The following is an 18,101-nucleotide window of genomic DNA, read 5'->3' as shown; positions in this document are numbered from 1 at the left end:
GTACTTCATCCTCCTCGCTAAGGACTGTTGGAGGGTCAATTGTTTAGTAAAAGTAGTGGTGTTCCTACTTCCTCTCTGGGATGATGAACGACTCCCAGCAGCAGCAACAGCAGCAGCGGCAGCAGTAGGCGTAGCAATGCAGGATCCTCCAGAGGAATCCCGGATAGGAGAGTCAGTCATGCCAGTGACATGGCCTGCAGGACTACTTCCGATCCTGACTAAGGAGGAAATTGACGAGGAGGGAGTTGACGGTGTGGTTTGCAGGCGCTTGGATACAACAGGACAACGGGATTTAGGTGTCCCTGGACTGCTTACGGTCTTAGCCAAAGTTTCTGAACTTGACAGTAACTTTTTATGAACGCGCTGCAGGTGCCGTATAAGGGAGGATGTTCCTAGGTGGTTGACGTCCCTACCCCTACTTATTTCACCTTTACATATGGTACATATGGCAAGACAGTTGTTGTCCGGATTTGGATAGAAATATTGCCAGACCAAAGAGGTGGAATGTTTGGTCTTCTGCCCAGGCATGACCGTGATGGGCTTTTTCATCCCACGGACAACAACTGTCTCCCCCGGAGCCTGATTTAAACAAACCACATCACCATCAGAATCCTCCTCGCCAACTTCCTCCTCAGCGCCAGCTACACCAGTATCCTCATCCTGTTGTACTTCAACAGTGACATCTTCAATTTGCATATCAGCAAGTGGACTGTGGGTGCTCCTTTCAGCACTTGCAGGGGGCGTGCAAATGGTGGAAAGAGCCACCTCTTCCCGTCCAGTGCTGGGAAGGTCAGGCATCGCAACCACCACCACACTTGGACTCTCCTTGGGGATTTGTGATATCTTCTTAGAAAGCACAGTTCTTCGCTGTGCTTTTGCCAGCTTAACTCTTTTGATTTTTTTAGTGGGAGGAGGGCTTCCATCGTCATGTGAAGCTGAACCACTAGTCATGAACATACTAGGGATCGACCTTAGCCGTTCCTTGCCACTCCGTGTCGTAAATGGCATATTGGCAAGTTTACGTTTCTCTTCAGCTGATTTAAATGTCTTTTTCAAGGTCATTTTCCTGAACTTTGCCATTTGGGATTGTATGTGCCCTCTACTATGACATTGGGCATCGGCCTTGGCAGACGACGTTGATGGCATGTTATCGTCTATGTCATGACTAGTGGCAGCAGCTTCAGCACTAGGAGGAAGTGGTTCTTGATCTTTCTCTATTTTATTTTTATCGGAGAAAGTTTGGTCCTCCATTTATGTTATATCGATTTGATATATACGTGCGGCTAAACACAGAAAATAATTTTTTTTTTGGTTTGGACTGGAGTTTACTTTGTGGGTTACAGCACCCTTTAACGGTCAAGCCAGCCGGCCCTTTACTTATGACACAGGCGCACGCTTGGCACTACTTTGTTGATGCACGTGCGGCTACTGCGCACACAATTCACAAACACAGAAAATAATTTTTTTTTTGGTTTGGACTGGAGTGTACTTTCGGGGGTTACAGCACCCTTAACGGTCAAGCCAGCCGGCCCTTTACTTATGACACAGGTGCACGCTTGGCACTACTTTGTTGATGCACGTGCGGCTACTGCGCACACAATTCACAAACACAGAAAATAATTTTTTTTTTGGTTTGGACTGGAGTGTACTTTCGGGGGTTACAGCACCCTTAACGGTCAAGCCAGCCGGCCCTTTACTTATGACACAGGTGCACGCTTGGCACTACTTTGTTGATGCATGTGCGGCTACTGCGCACACAATTCACAAACACAGAAAATAATTTTTTTTTTGGTTTGGACTGGAGTGTACTTTCGGGGGTTACAGCACCCTTAACGGTCAAGCCAGCCGGCCCTTTACTTATGACACAGGCGCACGCTTGGCACTACTTTGTTGATGCACGTGCGGCTACTGCGCACACAATTCACAAACACAGAAAATAATTTTTTTTTTGGTTTGGACTGGAGTGTACTTTCGGGGGTTACAGCACCCTTAACGGTCAAGCCAGCCGGCCCTTTACTTATGACACAGGTGCACGCTTGGCACTACTTTGTTGATGCACGTGCGGCTACTGCGCACACAATTCACAAACACAGAAAATAATTTTTTTTTTGGTTTGGACTGGAGTGTACTTTCGGGGGTTACAGCACCCTTAACGGTCAAGCCAGCCGGCCCTTTACTTATGACACAGGTGCACGCTTGGCACTACTTTGTTGATGCACGTGCGGCTACTGCGCACACAATTCACAAACACAGAAAATAATTTTTTTTTTGGTTTGGACTGGAGTGTACTTTCGGGGGTTACAGCACCCTTAACGGTCAAGCCAGCCGGCCCTTTACTTATGACACAGGTGCACGCTTGGCACTACTTTGTTGATGCACGTGCGGCTACTGCGCACACAATTCACAAACACAGAAAATAATTTTTTTTTGGTTTGGACTGGAGTGTACTTTCGGGGGTTACAGCACCCTTTAACGGTCAAGCCAGCCGGCCCTTTACTTATGACACAGGCGCACGCTTGGCACTACTTTGTTGATGCACGTGCGGCTATTGCGCACACAATTCACAAACACAGAAAATAATTTTTTTTTGGTTTGGACTGGAGTGTACTTTCGGGGGTTACAGCACCCTTTAACGGTCAAGCCAGCCGGCCCTTTACTTATGACACAGGCGCACGCTTGGCACTACTTTGTTGATGCACGTGCGGCTACTGCGCACACAATTCACAAACACAGAAAATAATTTTTTTTTTGGTTTGGACTGGAGTGTACTTTGGGGGTTACAGCACCCTTTAACGGTCAAGCCAGCCGGCCCTTTACTTATGACACAGGCGCACGCTTGGCACTACTTTGTTGATGCACGTGCGGCTACTGCGCACACAATTCACAAACACAGAAAATAATTTTTTTTTTGGTTTGGACTGGAGTGTACTTTCGGGGGTTACAGCACCCTTAACAGTCAAGCCAGCCGGCCCTTTACTTATGACACAGGTGCACGCTTGGCACTACTTTGTTGATGCACGTGCGGCTACTGCGCACACAATTCACAAACACAGAAAATAATTTTTTTTTTGGTTTGGACTGGAGTGTACTTTCGGGGGTTACAGCACCCTTAACGGTCAAGCCAGCCGGCCCTTTACTTATGACACAGGTGCACGCTTGGCACTACTTTGTTGATGCACGTGCGGCTACTGCGCACACAATTCACAAACACAGAAAATAATTTTTTTTTTGGTTTGGACTGGAGTGTACTTTCGGGGGTTACAGCACCCTTAACGGTCAAGCCAGCCGGCCCTTTACTTATGACACAGGCGCACGCTTGGCACTACTTTGTTGATGCACGTGCGGCTACTGCGCACACAATTCACAAACACAGAAAATAATTTTTTTTTTGGTTTGGACTGGAGTGTACTTTCGGGGGTTACAGCACCCTTAACGGTCAAGCCAGCCGGCCCTTTACTTATGACACAGGCGCACGCTTGGCACTACTTTGTTGATGCACGTGCGGCTACTGCGCACACAATTCACAAACACAGAAAATAATTTTTTTTTTGGTTTGGACTGGAGTGTACTTTCGGGGGTTACAGCACCCTTAACGGTCAAGCCTGCCGGCCCTTTACTTATGACACAGGCGCACGCTTGGCACTACTTTGTTGATGCACGTGCGGCTACTGCGCACACAATTCACAAACACAGAAAATAATTTTTTTTTGGTTTGGACTGGAGTGTACTTTCGGGGGTTACAGCACCCTTTAACGGTCAAGCCAGCCGGCCCTTTACTTATGACACAGGCGCACGCTTGGCACTACTTTGTTGATGCACGTGCGGCTACTGCGCACACAATTCACAAACACAGAAAATATATTATTTTTTTAGCACTTGGGGGGAGCACCCCTGATGGACAGAGCACCCCCTGGACAACACTACAGCACTCCTTTAGGACTGGGACACTGCACAGGACTTTGGAGTGGACACAGCCCCTATGGAGAACTGACTGCACAACACAGTCCAGCCAGCCCCTATGGACTTTGAAGTAGTGGACACAGCCCCTATTAACAACAGCAGCACAGCACAACACAGCCAGCCCCTATGGACTTTGAAGTAGTGGACAACAGCAGCACTACACTACACTACACTACACAGCCCTAACTCCCACCCTCCCTCTTCACTGTCCACAGCCGAGTGAGAAAATGGCGCCGACGTGGGTACCTTATATAGGATCCAAAACCTGCGAGACTCGGAAGGCGGGATGATGACGTTTTGCCTCGATTTCAGATCCGAGTCAGGCGGGAAAAGTCGAGCCTGATTCGGATCGGACTCGGATCGGGGGGGCTCGGGGGGGTTCGGATTTCAGAAATCCGAACCCGCTCACCCCTAATATACACCCTATACACACAGCCTGAAGGTCATTTTATACATTATTTTTAATAATTTGTGACTTAGACAAAGTTTGTGTAAATTGAACCATCAAAAATCAAAGGTTTCATAATCTCAGTCATGCCAAAAAAATTCTGTATTTCGGAATATTTGGATATGGGAGACTCAACCTGTACCATTTAATGATAAATATCTTATAATAATTATCTTATTCTGCTATGATTATGTGATAATGTCCTTTCATTTTTATTGTCTCAAATGAAGTAATAATGTGCAGCAGATAAACAGCAGTTTAAATAAAATCCTGTCCCAGAAGGCACTCACTATGTAATAGAGCAAAGAAACAAGCATCTGGTGACATGTCTTCTTTCACACCAGCTATACAGTATATATTGGGGACTTGGATATTACAGCACCTAATCACAGTGAGCAGATCCAAAGTGGGGCTGTACTGAGGCGTGATAGAGACACAACCACTACACCGGGAAAACACTTGGAATATGGAGAGCAATACTGCACTGTCTCCATCTTTGCCCATAAGATGAAGTAATCACCTTTACCAAGATAGCCGCCTTGTATACTTCTGTGCATACGCAGTGCCATCTTATTTACTGTGTATGAGCTACACAGCGGAACACAGACGTGTGTATTCTACTTAGCTCTGTAAGACCCTGCTAAAATACCAGGAGATACAAGCACCCAAGCACCACTACTACCCACATACAGTCACTGGCTGGTGACCTGTATACTCCACTACATGTAAAGAGTCTGTGAATGCATAACTGTGAGTATGACTGTACAAATCACATTACTGCTAAATAAACCACTCCTCTGGTTAAGTACTGGGCTGTTTCATGACTCAGAGGGATCCACTGGTGTATACTGGTATTCTGCCAGTATACATTTTTTGTTAATTTTCTATTGTCAGTGGTGGCACCCCCACACTGGAATATATAATTAAAGCATTTGCTTCTTTCCACATTAGGGGCATCTCTTTATATATATATGGGGTGTGCACCAGCCACTTTTCGTGTTTTGGTTTTGGATCTGGATCTTTCTTCGTGTTTTGGATCTGGATTGGTTTTGCCAAAACCACCCTTCCGTGTTTTGGGTTCTGGGTTTTGTGTTTTGGATCTGTATTTTTTTGAAAAAAAGCATAAAAACAGCTTAAATCACAGAATTTGTGGGTTTTTCTGCTCCTATGCTATTATTAACCTCAATAACCTTCATTTCCACTCATTTCCAGTCTATTCTGAACACCTCACAATATTGTTTTTATGGCCAAAAGATTGCACCGAGGTAGCTGGATGACTATGCTAAGCGACACGAGTGGGCGGCACAAACACGTGGCCCATCTAGGAGTGACACTGCAGTGGTAGACAGTATGGCAGTTTGAAAAACTAGGCCCCAAACAGTACATAATGCAAAGAAAAAAAAGAGGTGCAAGATGGAATTGTCCTTGGGCCCTCCCACCCATCCTTATGTTGTATAAATAGGACATGCACATGTGACACCCACCTTCGCTATCCAGTATTTTGGGTAGGTTCCTTCAAACGTAACAGGTTCTTTCTTCCTTGGCAGAGAGGTGAGGGTAACCTGACCCCAGACCCAAGAATCACACAGGTTAATAAAGGAAAATTCTGTTTTATTTGACTGGATCGCTTCCCAAGTAATAAAACCTGTTTGCTTTAAATACAGCTAACCCAGCATCAATGTAATAGGTTTGTTAAAAAAACACACATTCCAGATTATACCAAACTATGCACACAAAATTACAGTAAATATAATTCAATATCACAAAGTTAAGCAGTAAATACTTCTATATGTATTCTCATTATTACTATCACCAAAAGCCTCTCCTAATGGCTCACACTACACGGCCCTAAACAGGAGTATAGGACATTGCAACTTACATGAAGCAACAATTTTCATTTACCTTCTCACACATTCTAATTATCCATTATGAGTCTCTCTATGCGTATGGCCATGCTAACATGGTGCACTTATACTTTACTATGGAGTTGATTGAATAGTAGCATCCAGTAAGCTCATTACAGTAGGTAATAATTCTGTATTAGGTGACTGTAGTTGTCAGGTGAGGCGTATTCCTGGTGTTACTGTTAGAGCTGTATGTGCTGCCTGTATGAGTGCATAGCCTGTCAGCCATTACTGTCTGTCCTCAGTGCTGTCACAGAAGTACTTATTTTATTAAGATTAAACAACTTTTCTCTCAGATGATGTCTGTGGTAATTGCCAGGGCTGCATATGTATCCTCTGTCACAAGTGGCATCCTGAATCTCTGTTACTCTCTGTGAGGGGTGCAGGGCAGTATTATCATCACAGACCTGATCCTCCTAAATCTCTCACTCCTGGGAATCTCCATCCTCTGTCAGTTCAGGGCTCTCTGGCTGTCACCTCTCAGGGCTTTGCTTAAACCTTAGGTAGTTCCCTCCATTTCCTCTCTCTCTTATGGCAGTCTTGAGGCTCCTCCCCCACAGCTGCATCAGGTGTCTGTATATGTGTGAGAGGATAGGTTAGTCTGGTATGTAACTCCCCTGTTCCTTCAAGAAAGCAGTTTATATTAAAACATAAATATAAATGATGAAGTGATGTCCTGTTTTGGGGTATCACATATTCCCCTGTTGGAATGATGCGTGTCCTCATGCATCTAAATCTCTTTAAGTTTTTTTTTCTTCCAGAACTAGTCCATTACCAAACTCTAACAGTTCTTTGCCTATTACATGCAATTAGCATTAAAAAAGTAAAATTAACAAATAATAGCTCATCAATATCAGTATCTGAGAGGTGTAACCCCTCTTGTACTTCTTTCTAACCTTCTGGGTATGAAACTGGGTCTGGTACATTACATTCTAACATTTCTGGCACAGAAGCAGACACTTGTTTTCCAGGAATTTTCATGCCTAACGTAACAGGCCAATACTTGTTCATAAAACAATTTATAGAGTTATCAAGGGGCTTGGCTATGGGAGAACCCAACCTCTCTGCCAAGGGGGAGTCTGTAATTTTCTCTATGTCTTCCTTTGGACCTGCTGTCCATAGCTTTGGTCGGTTGTCATCTACTTTAGAGTGACTCTTATGAGGTGGCTCTTGAAACAATTGGGGTCTAGATACTCTGTGAATGTTCAGTGTCACTGGCATATCTTGTTGCTCTGCTTTTTGGCCAACTGTTCTCTCTAACACTTCATCTTGTAATGAGTCACACAGGTTCTGTCTTCTGTGGTTATTTGGCTTCCACCATGATTTTGAGGGAAAGTAGCATCTCCGGTAAGGCCAAAGCTGATTGGACCCCTCTCGATAATACCTTCTGTGGATTTGGTAATGCCAGTGATGGCCACAATCTCCTGCATATTTGCTACCTTGAACTGGGACATTACCAGGTCCAGTCACATTAGCTGCCTGTACACCCTTCTCTCCTTGGACAATATTGAACTCGACCACCTCTCCTTCTCCCACACTGCGGAGGTACTTCCTGGGGTTATTCTTCTTGATGGCAGTATAATGTACGAATATGTCTTCCTTAGTGTCATTCCGGTTTATGAACCCATAACCGTGACGCACGTTGAACCATATGACTGTGCCCAGAACTTTGGTTGTGCTATATTGGGTTTCAAGGTCTGTTGAACTGGGCATAGCAATCCCTTGAACCTGGTTCTGATGTACTGGACTCAGTTCTACATCCCTGGGCTGCCTTTCTTCCAAGGGTGGTACTATTCTATTTGCTCCCTCCCGAGGGTCGGTCTCCAGCCCCCATGGGGCACGAGTGTTTAAAGGTTTTTCCTGGTTGCAGCCATGTTCCACATGTCCACAATGATCACACTTTCGACAAATGGGCCATCCTTGTGCATCAAAATGATTAAAGGGCCTTAGTCTGCTCTCTTGAGGATAGTCCCACCAATCATGCGAAGGTCTTTGCCACTCATTTTGCCATTTAGTTTCATGCTGCAGTGGCTGACGCTTGATCAATTTCTTGAGCTCTGTACTCATTTCGGCCATTCCCTGAGTGAGCTCTTCAATTTGTACTTTTAATGCAAGGATATGATCAGGCACCTCAGTTTGTACACTTTGAATAACAGCCGTCTTTGGCATTAGGGATTCTACTATCCCCGAATAATGAGTTTCCAGTGGCTGTTTCCTCTCCTGATATTGTTGCATCTCGTGAGCCTGATTGGGTCCCACCACTTTGATAGCAGCTTCTTTAAAATCTAGAAAGGAACTATCTGGAATTTGCATCCTCAGAAGACATAAATGGGATTCGACATTTTCTCCACTGGCCCCCTCTATAAATTGGTTTACCAGTATTTCATCAACTTGTCTCACCTCTGTCTCATCTACCTCCTAGATAGCCCGCAGTGCTTCCTGGAGACTGAGGGCAAAGTCTCGCAGAGATTCTCCTGTCTGTTGTTTAAGAGCATAGAAAAGCATCTTCAATTCTGACACTGTACTTGTAACAAAAGTGGTCGCCAGCCTTTTAAGAATCTGGTCTACTGTCTGTCTCCTTTGGATGGGCCATGACATGACTTCCTGGAGTGCAGTCCCTTTTAACTGTCCATTCAAAATTTCCACTTGTTGTTGATCGCTCAGTGGATATAAACGAAACAGAGCTTGCATTTTCATTTCAAATTCTCCCTTGGTACTGGACTCTGTTCTGCATGCATCTCCAGTAAACGTGGGAAGCCATGGTGCACCAAAGTAATATGGCAAGGTCATGTGATTAACATTAGCCATGACTGGTTGTGTGGCTGAGGGTCCTGCAGCTTGTGCGTCCGTCGACATCCTGTGTGTAACTTCTTGTGTTTGGGTTCTTCCTTCGCTTTGGACTCTGCAAATCCTGTTCGTAGACGCCAAAATGTGACACCCACCTTCGCTATCCAGTATTTTGGGTAGGTTCCTTCAAACGTAATAGGTTCTTTCTTCCTTGGCAGAGAGGTGAGGGTAACCTGACCCCAGACCCAAGAATCACACAGGTTAATAAAGGAAAATTCTGTTTTATTTGACTGGATTGCTTCCCAAGTAATAAAACCTGTTTGCTTTAAATACAGCTAATCCAGTATCAATGTAATAGGTTTGTTAAACATTAAAACACACATTCCAGATTATACCAAACTATGCACACAAAATTACAGTAAATATAATTCAATATCACAAAGTTAAGCAGTAAATACTTCTATATGTATTCTCATTATTACTATCACCAAAAGCCTCTCCTAATGGCTCACACTACACGGCCCTAAACAGGAGTATAGGACATTGCAACTTACATGAAGCAACAATTTTCATTTACCTTCTCACACATTCTAATTATCCATTATGAGTCTCTCTATGCGTATGGCCATGCTAACATGGTGCACTTATACTTTACTATGGAGTTGATTGAATAGTAGCATCCAGTAAGCTCATTACAGTAGGTAATAATTCTGTATTAGGTGACTGTAGTTGTCAGGTGAGGCGTATTCCTGGTGTTACTGTTAGAGCTGTATGTGCTGCCTGTATGAGTGCATAGCCTGTCAGCCATTACTGTCTGTCCTCAGTGCTGTCACAGAAGTACTTATTTTATTAAGATTAAACAACTTCTCTCAGATGATGTCTGTGGTAATTGCCAGGGCTGCATATGTATCCTCTGTCACAAGTGGCAGCCTGAATCTCTGTTACTCTCTGTGAGGGGTGCAGGGCAGTATTATCATCACAGACCTGATCCTCCTAAATCTCTCACTCCTGGGAATCTCCATCCTCTGTCAGTTCAGGGCTCTCTGGCTGTCACCTCTCAGGGCTTTGCTTAAACCTTAGGTAGTTCCCTCCATTTCCTCTCTCTCTCTCATGGCACTGAGTCTTGAGGCTCCTCCCCCACAGCTGCATCATGTGTCTGTATATGTGTGGGGGGATGGGTTAGTCTGGTATGCAACTCCCCTGTTCCTTCAAGAAAGCAGTTTATATTAAAACATAAATATAAATGATGACGTGATGTCCTGTTTTGGGGTATCACACACACTTTAACAAACCAATCATTTCAGCACCAGGGTCTGCCACATGACTGTGGCTGAAATGATTGGTTCGTTTGGGCCCCCACAAAACAAGCTGGCAATTAATGTGTCCCTGCACAAACTGGCTCTACGGAGGCAAGATGTCGTCCTCATCCTCATCTACCGATTCCTTGGATAAAACAGGAAAAAGAGATTTAGGTGTCCATGAACTGCTTACGGTCTTAGCCAAAGTTTCTGAACTTGACAGTAACTTTTTATGAACGCGCTATAGGTGCCGTATAAGGGAGGATGTTCCTAGGTGGTTAACGTCCCTACCCCTACTTATTTCACCTTTACATATGGTACATATGGCAAGACAGTTGTTGTCCGGATTTGGATAGAAATATTGCCAGACCAAAGAGGTGGAATGTTTGGTCTTCTGCCCAGGCATGACCATGATGGGCTTTTTCATCCCACGGACAACAACTGTCTCCCCCGGAGCCTGATTTAAACAAACCACATCACCATCAGAATCCTCCTCGCCAACTTCCTCCTCAGTGCCAGCTACACCAGTATCCTCATCCTGTTGTACTTCAACAGTGACATCTTCAATTTGCATATCAGCAAGTGGACTGTGGGTGCTCCTTTCCGCACTTGCAGGGGGCGTGCAAATGGTGGAAAGAGCCACCTCTTCCCATCCAGTGCTGGGAAGGTCAGGCATCGCAACCGCCACCACACTTGGACTCTCCTTGGGGATTTGTGATATCTTCTTAGAACGCACAGTTCTTTGCTGTGCTTTTGCCAGCTTAACTCATTTGATTTTTTTAGTGGGAGGAGGGCTTCCATCGTCATGTGAAGCTGAACCACTAGTCATGAACATAGGGAAAGACCTTAGCCGTTCCTTGCCACTCCGTGTCGTAAATGGCATATTGGCAAGTTTACGTTTCTCTTCAGATGATTTAAATGTTTTTTTCAAGGTCATTTTCCTGAACTTTGTCATTTGGGATTGTATGTGGCCTCTACTATGACATTGGGCATCGGCCTTGGCAGACGACGTTGATGGCATGTTATCGTCTATATCATGACTAGTGGCAGCAGCTTCAGCACTAGGAGGAAGTGGTTCTTGATCTTTCCCTATTTTATTTTTATCGGAGAAAGTTTGGTCCTCCATTTATGTTATATTGATATATACGTGTGGCTAAGGCGCACACAAACACAGAAAATAATTTTTTATTTTTGTTGGAGACTAGTGCACTTTGTGGGTTACACCACCCTTTAAGAAATGAGCCAGCCGGCACTTTACTTATGGGACACAGGCGCACGCTTGGCGCTGCTCCTTTGTTGATGCACGTGCAGCTACAGCCCACACAATTCACAAACACAGAAAATATTTTTTTATTTTGTTTGGAGTGCCCTTTGGGGGTCACAGCACCCTTTAACGGACAAGCCAGCTGGCCTTTTACTTATGGGACACAGGCGCACGCTTGGCGCTGCTCCTTCGTTGATGCACGTGCAGCCACAGTGCACACAATTCACAAACACAGAATTTTTTTTTTATTTTGTTTGGAGTGCCCTTTGGGGGTCACAGCACCCTTTAGAAGTCAATCCAGCCGGCCCTTTATTTATGGGACACAGGCGCACGCTTGGCACTACTTTGTTGATGCACGTGCAGCTACTGCGCACACAATTCACAAACACAGAAAATATTTTTTTATTTTGTTTGGAGTGTACTTTGGGGGTTACAGCACCCTTTAACGGTCAAGCCAGCCGGCCCTTTACTTATGACACAGGCGCACGCTTGGCACTACTTTGTTGATGCACGTGCGGCAACTGCGCACACAATTTACAAACACTGAAAATATTTTTTTATTTTGTTTGGAGTGTACTTTGGGGGTTACAGCACCCTTTAACGGACAAGCCAGCCGGCCCTTTACTTATGACACAGGCGCACGCTTGGCACTACTTTGTTGATGCACGTGCGGCTACTGCGCACACAATTCACAAACACAGAAAATAGTTTTTTATTTTGTTTGGAGTGTACTTTGGGGGTTACAGCACCCTTAACGGTCAAGCCAGCCGGCCCTTTACTTATGACACAGGCGCACGCTTGGCACTACTTTGTTGATGCACGTGCGGCTTCACAAACACAGAAAATATTTTATTTTTTTTTGCACTTGGGGGGAGCACCCCTGATGGACAGAGCACCCCCTGGACAACACTACAGCACCCCTTTAGGACTGGGTCTCTGCACAGGACTTTGGAGTGGACACAGCCCCTATGGACAACTGACTGCACAACACAGTCCAGCCAGCCCCTATGGACTTTGGAGGAGTGGACACAGCCCCTATGGACAACAGCAGCACAGCACAACACAGCCAGCCCCTATGGACTTTGGATGAGTGGACACAGCCCCTATGGACAACAGCAGCACAGCACAACACAGCCAGCCCCTATGGACTTTGGAGGAGTGGACACAGCCCTTATGGACAACACCAGCACAGCACAGCACAGCACAGCACAACACTACACTGCACTACACTACACTACACAGCCCAGCCAGCCCTAACTCCCATCCTCCCTCTTCACTGTCCACAGCCGAGTGAGAAAATGGCGCCGACGCAGGAACCTTATACAGGATCCAAAACCCGCGAGACCCGGAAGGAGGGATGATGATGTTTTGCCTCGATTTCAGATCCGAGTCAGGCGGGAAAAGTCGAGCCTGACTCGGATCGGCATCGGATCGGGCGGGCTCGGGGTGGGTTCGGATTTCAGAAATCCGAACCCGCTCACCCCTAATATATATATATATATATATATATATTTGATAAAATATGAATATTATTATTCCAGTTCAGTTGGTAAGCCTTCTAGGTATATTACTCTGCCGTACCATCTCCATACTTCACACTAGGGGTGAGCGGGTTCGGATTTCTGAAATCCAAACCCCCCCGAGCCCCCCCGTTCTGAGGCCGATCCGAGTCAGGCTCGACTTTTCCCGCCTGACTCGGATCTGAAATCGAGGCAAAACGTCATCATCCCTCCTTCCGGGTCTTGGGAGGGCCCAAGGACAATTCCATCTTGCACCTCTTTGAATTATGTACTGTTTGGGGCCTAGTTTTTCAAACTGCCATCCTGTCTGCCACTGCAGTGTCACTCCTAGATGGACCACGTGTTTGTGCCGCCCACTCGTATCTCTTAACATAGTCATCCAGCTACCTCGGTGCAACCTTTTGGATATAAAAACACTATTGTGAGGTGTGAGGTGTTCAGAATAGACTGGAAATGAGTGTAAATTAAGGTTATTGAGGTTAATAATAGCATAGGAGCAGAAAAACACACAAATTCTGTGATTTTAGCTGTTTTTATGCTTTTTAAAAAAAAAATACAGATCCAAAACACAAAACCCAGAACCCAAAACACGGAAGGGTGGTTTTGGCAAAACCAATCCAGACCCAAAACACGAAGAAAGATCCAGATCCAAAACCAAAACACGAAAAGTGGCCGGTGCACACCCCTACTTCACACATATCCCAACAAACACTACAAAACAATTATACAGTATTGCTACCCCCTTAGTGTGACCACTATGGCTTCTGAAGGTGGCAACTATTTAATTATTTATTTCAATGCATTTTATTGACTGTTTTGCATAGTGCTTCAAATCGGAACTGGTCCTTCACTGTAGACCCATTTACGAGTTCTGATTGGTTGGCCTTGCCGCTTTAAAGATTATATAGGATTCAGAGGCAAGCGGAATTGATTTATTTAAACCCCTCTGGCAGTAATGGTCGCAGTGCTTTTTGTAAATTATTTTTCTCCCTTCAATAAAGATGTGGGGAAAACAGCAAGGAACATAGAAAAAAGATCTGTAAGTATTTTAAATCTATATTACTGTTTGTCAATGAAAGCGCCTATGTGGGCATGAATATGACATATATAAATAGTAGAGATGAGCAGCTCGGTTTTAGCTTGGAGCTTCCCACCAAGTTCAGATCTCAGACGAGACAAAACATCATATTTCACGGCAGTGGCGTAACTAGGGTATTTGGAGCCCAGGGCAAATTTGAAAAGGGAGCCCCCCCCCATGTGCGCGCGCCTAAGGCGCGCGCGGCAAAAAATGGGCGTGGTCACTTAAAAATGGGGCGTGTCAACATGACACACCCCTTTATTTTCAAACTGAACATTCCTATCCATATGCACCTTAACCCCAGTAGTACCCCCAGTATGCAGTTGTGGTCCCTCTCATGCAGGCCCATAGTAGTGCCCCTTATACAGTATCCCCAGTAGTGGTCCCTCTTATACAGCCCCCAATTAGTTCCCCTTACTCAGTACCCCCAGTAGTGGCCCCCCCCAAATGTAGTGCTCCACGTAGTGTTCCCCCTTATGCAGTGCCCCCAGTAGCAGTCCCCACAATGCAGTGCGCCCAGTAGCGGTATCCCCTTATGCAGTGCCCTTTTATATAGTGCCCCCAACAGTAGTCCTCCCATGCAGTTTTCCCAGTAGTGGTCCCCTTATGCAGGCACCCTGTAGTGATCCCCCTTTTCTAGTGCCCCCTGTAGTGGTCCCCGCAGTGCCCCTAGCAGTAAGCCCCTTATATAGTGCCCCCAGCAGTAGTGTCCCCCCCTCCTATGCAGTGCCCCCAGTAGTTGTCCCCCTGATGCAGGCTCCCAGTAGTGACCCCCCCCCTATCCAGTGGTCCCTGTAGTGGCCCTTCCTATTATTGCCCCCATTAGTGGTCCCCCGAGTGCAGTGCCTCTAGTAATACTAGGCCCCTTTTAGAATGCCCCCAGTGGTAGTCCCCCCCCCCGAAAGTAGTAGTCCCCAGTAGAGTAGTCCCCAGTAGAGTAGCCCCCCCCAGCAGAGGTCCTCCCAATGGCACCCTCAGTAGTTGTCCCCCCCAGTAGATGTCCCCCCAGTAGTAGCCAACCCCTCCCCCGTTGTGCATATAGGTTTAAAAATAAATAAATATATATAAAAATATACTTACCTGATTCCACGCTGCTCCTGTCCGCGATGCCGATGCCGCTCCCGCCCTCCAGTCCGCCCGGGCTGGCGCGCTCAGCATTATGGGACTGACGTCATGACGTCATGACGTCAGTCCCATTACCCACTGCAGGAGCCGGACGGAAGTCCGGCTCTTGCAGTGGGTGCTGCAGCAGTCAATGAGAGTCTATCTGACTCTCATTGGCTGCTGTTTAACACACGCATCACCGCCAGCGCTGGCGGCGATGCGTGTGTTATGCACAGCCTGAGCCCGCCTCCTGGCACTATTGGGCAAGCGCTCAGGGGGAGGGAACGGGCTCAGGCGTGCAGCACCGGACCGGCGCTGGAAGCCTAGCACCGGTCCTGTGCAAATGTGTAGCGCTGACCGCACTCATTGCGGTCGGCGCTACACTGGCTAACAAGGGCGGGCGGGCCGGTACAGTGGCCGGCGGCGCCCCCCCCACGCCGCCGGTCCAACGGCGCCCAGGGCACGAACCCCACTCGCCCTGCCCTAGTTACGCCACTGTTTCACGGACATCTATGCCGAACTTGGCAGGAGAATGTGAGCCAAAACCAAACCGCTGATCTCTACTATTTATGTGCGCGGATCCAAGTGTTTTGGTTTTCGCAAAACCGCCCTCAAATGTTATAGTTTCGGCAAAACCACGCTCAAGTGTTTTGGTTTTGGATTTCTTTAAAATTGATAAAAACAGCTAAAATAATTTAATTTTGACCTGTTTACATGCAATCCAAAAACCCCAGGTCCATCCGGTTTTTAGCTTGGAGATCTAAACTTACTGCTAGACCCAAGCCGGAATTCATTTCTACTCAAAACACCAAAAGTGCTCCGAGCCTGGACTTTGGGCGTGATTCAGGTTTGGAAATAGAGATATCTCACTCAACTGATCATCTTAGTGAAACCATGCTGCACTGCAGGTGGGGCAGATTTAAAATGTGCAGAGAGATTTCGATTTTGGAGGGAGGTGTCCAATCTGACATCTAAAGTGCAGTGAAAGAATAAAAATGTGCAGTATATGTAGGCTACATTCAAAAGCGTCCAGGCTTGCATGCAAAAAAATGTATGTATTTGCACCCCTTGCATTGCAATATGGTTTGTCCAGGTTCTCAGTTAAGAGCTATTTCTCACTCTGGGGGTCATTCAGACCCACTCGCGAGTGGCTGTCCGCTCGCAAGTGGGTCGGTGGTCCCCACTGCGCATGCGCGAGACCCGACGAGCGAAGAACTTTCCTTCGCTCGGAGTGTCTCATCAAAGGGGGCGTGCTGTCGATGGTGACTGACAGCACGCCCCCTTTGGTGGGTGTGCCGGGGGCGTGCCTGCCAGACGGAGGCGTTCCCAAGGGAACGCCTACCGTCTGAAGCCGGCCCCACTGACATCACTAGTGATGTCAGTGGGAGTGATTTTGGCTCTGATAGAGCCAAAATCACTCCTGGCCTTGCGGTTGAAAAACCCAACCGCAGGCTTTTACTCGCAGTTCCGATGGTCGCGATGGGTGGTGACCCACAGCTATACGAGCGTCCAGGAGGACGCTCCATATTAATGGAGGTGGGCCCTGATTCAGAGCGAGCGCTCTGGTCAGAGCGTCCGGCTCTGAATCAGGGCCTCTATTCCCAAAGCTGAATCAGGCCCTTTGTTCGAACCTTTAATCTCTACTATTTATATGTGTCATGTTCTTGCCCTTGCAAGCTTCTAGAACCCCTGATTTTGGCTTGTTTTTGGACTCTGGTATTTAACTGATGCCTTTTATTAATCTTGATCTTATTCTGACCCTGGCTCCTTGCCATTAGCTTGTATATACAATATTCTGCTTCTGACTTACTCACGGATACCATCTATTATTTATGTGGAAGTCAGAGTTATCAGTCTAGTACCCTGTGTAGCTATGCCAAACTAGCCCAGTTTCATGTTACTCCAACCATTGTACAAGTGAATCCTGATTGCCAGCATTGTTAGTATATCTTGTTGCTTCAGTTTTGTTGCCAGCACCAGCAATATCTGCTATATCTGTGATATGCCAGTCCAGTTTTTTGTGACTTTAGTAATTGCTGTCTGTTCAGCCTGGTTACTTGATTTACCAGTATATCTTCATATATCTCCAGCCACCGATATCCATTCTTTCAACATAAAATACCTTTTACACCTGTGACCATTTAGTATGTGTTCCTAATAGTGTACATACTGTAATAAGTCTTCTGAAATCATCCAAGCTTCATCCTCTACTCTCCAGTTTTGGGACAAATGGATTGGTTGCACTTTATCAACTTTCTCTTAAAGCATAGATAACAATAAAAAGAGAAATAAACCTCTAAGTACTGGTATAAATACAGTAGATGCAGGGGTGTGTGGCCACCTTGTCAGGATGCGGCCTGGGATCGGTCGCTACTCACCTCCGCACCTGCATTCTTGGGCTTAGGTGTTCAGTCGCTGGGAGTGGAGGTGAGTGGTGGCTGAGTATTCTTTCTGGGGTCTGCTAGGGCTTCCGTGTGTGCGTCCTGATTCCCGTGGTAGTGGACAAGGGGCAGCTATGTTGGTCCATATCATCTGACTAGTCTCCCCGAATGGTAGCCCTGCAGTCACTCAGCTGATCCAATGACCAGCTACCTAGGGGTATATAGTCTCACTCCAAGAACTGGAAGATGCTGTTCAACTTCGCTGTTCCAGTGATTGTTATGCTCGCCGGTGTTTTCCACAAAGTATCTCTAGTGTGTTGTTTCAGCCCTCATGCTGACCTCCAGTGTTACTTGTAT

General features: G+C 46.3%; 1 pseudogene; it reads right to left on the bottom strand.

The window, feature by feature from the left end:
* Nucleotides 1–7,203: 7,203 nt before the first annotated feature.
* LOC148508646 (uncharacterized) lies at nucleotides 7,204–9,168 on the bottom strand (annotated as a pseudogene).
* Between the last annotated feature and the right edge of the window lie 8,933 nt (nucleotides 9,169–18,101).

This window comes from Taudactylus pleione, unplaced genomic scaffold, assembly GCF_031769625.1.
Source record: "Taudactylus pleione unplaced genomic scaffold, aTauple2 ptg000352l, whole genome shotgun sequence".
NCBI lineage: Eukaryota > Metazoa > Chordata > Amphibia > Anura > Myobatrachidae > Taudactylus > Taudactylus pleione.
This window is presented reverse-complemented; position numbering and strand designations above follow the sequence as displayed.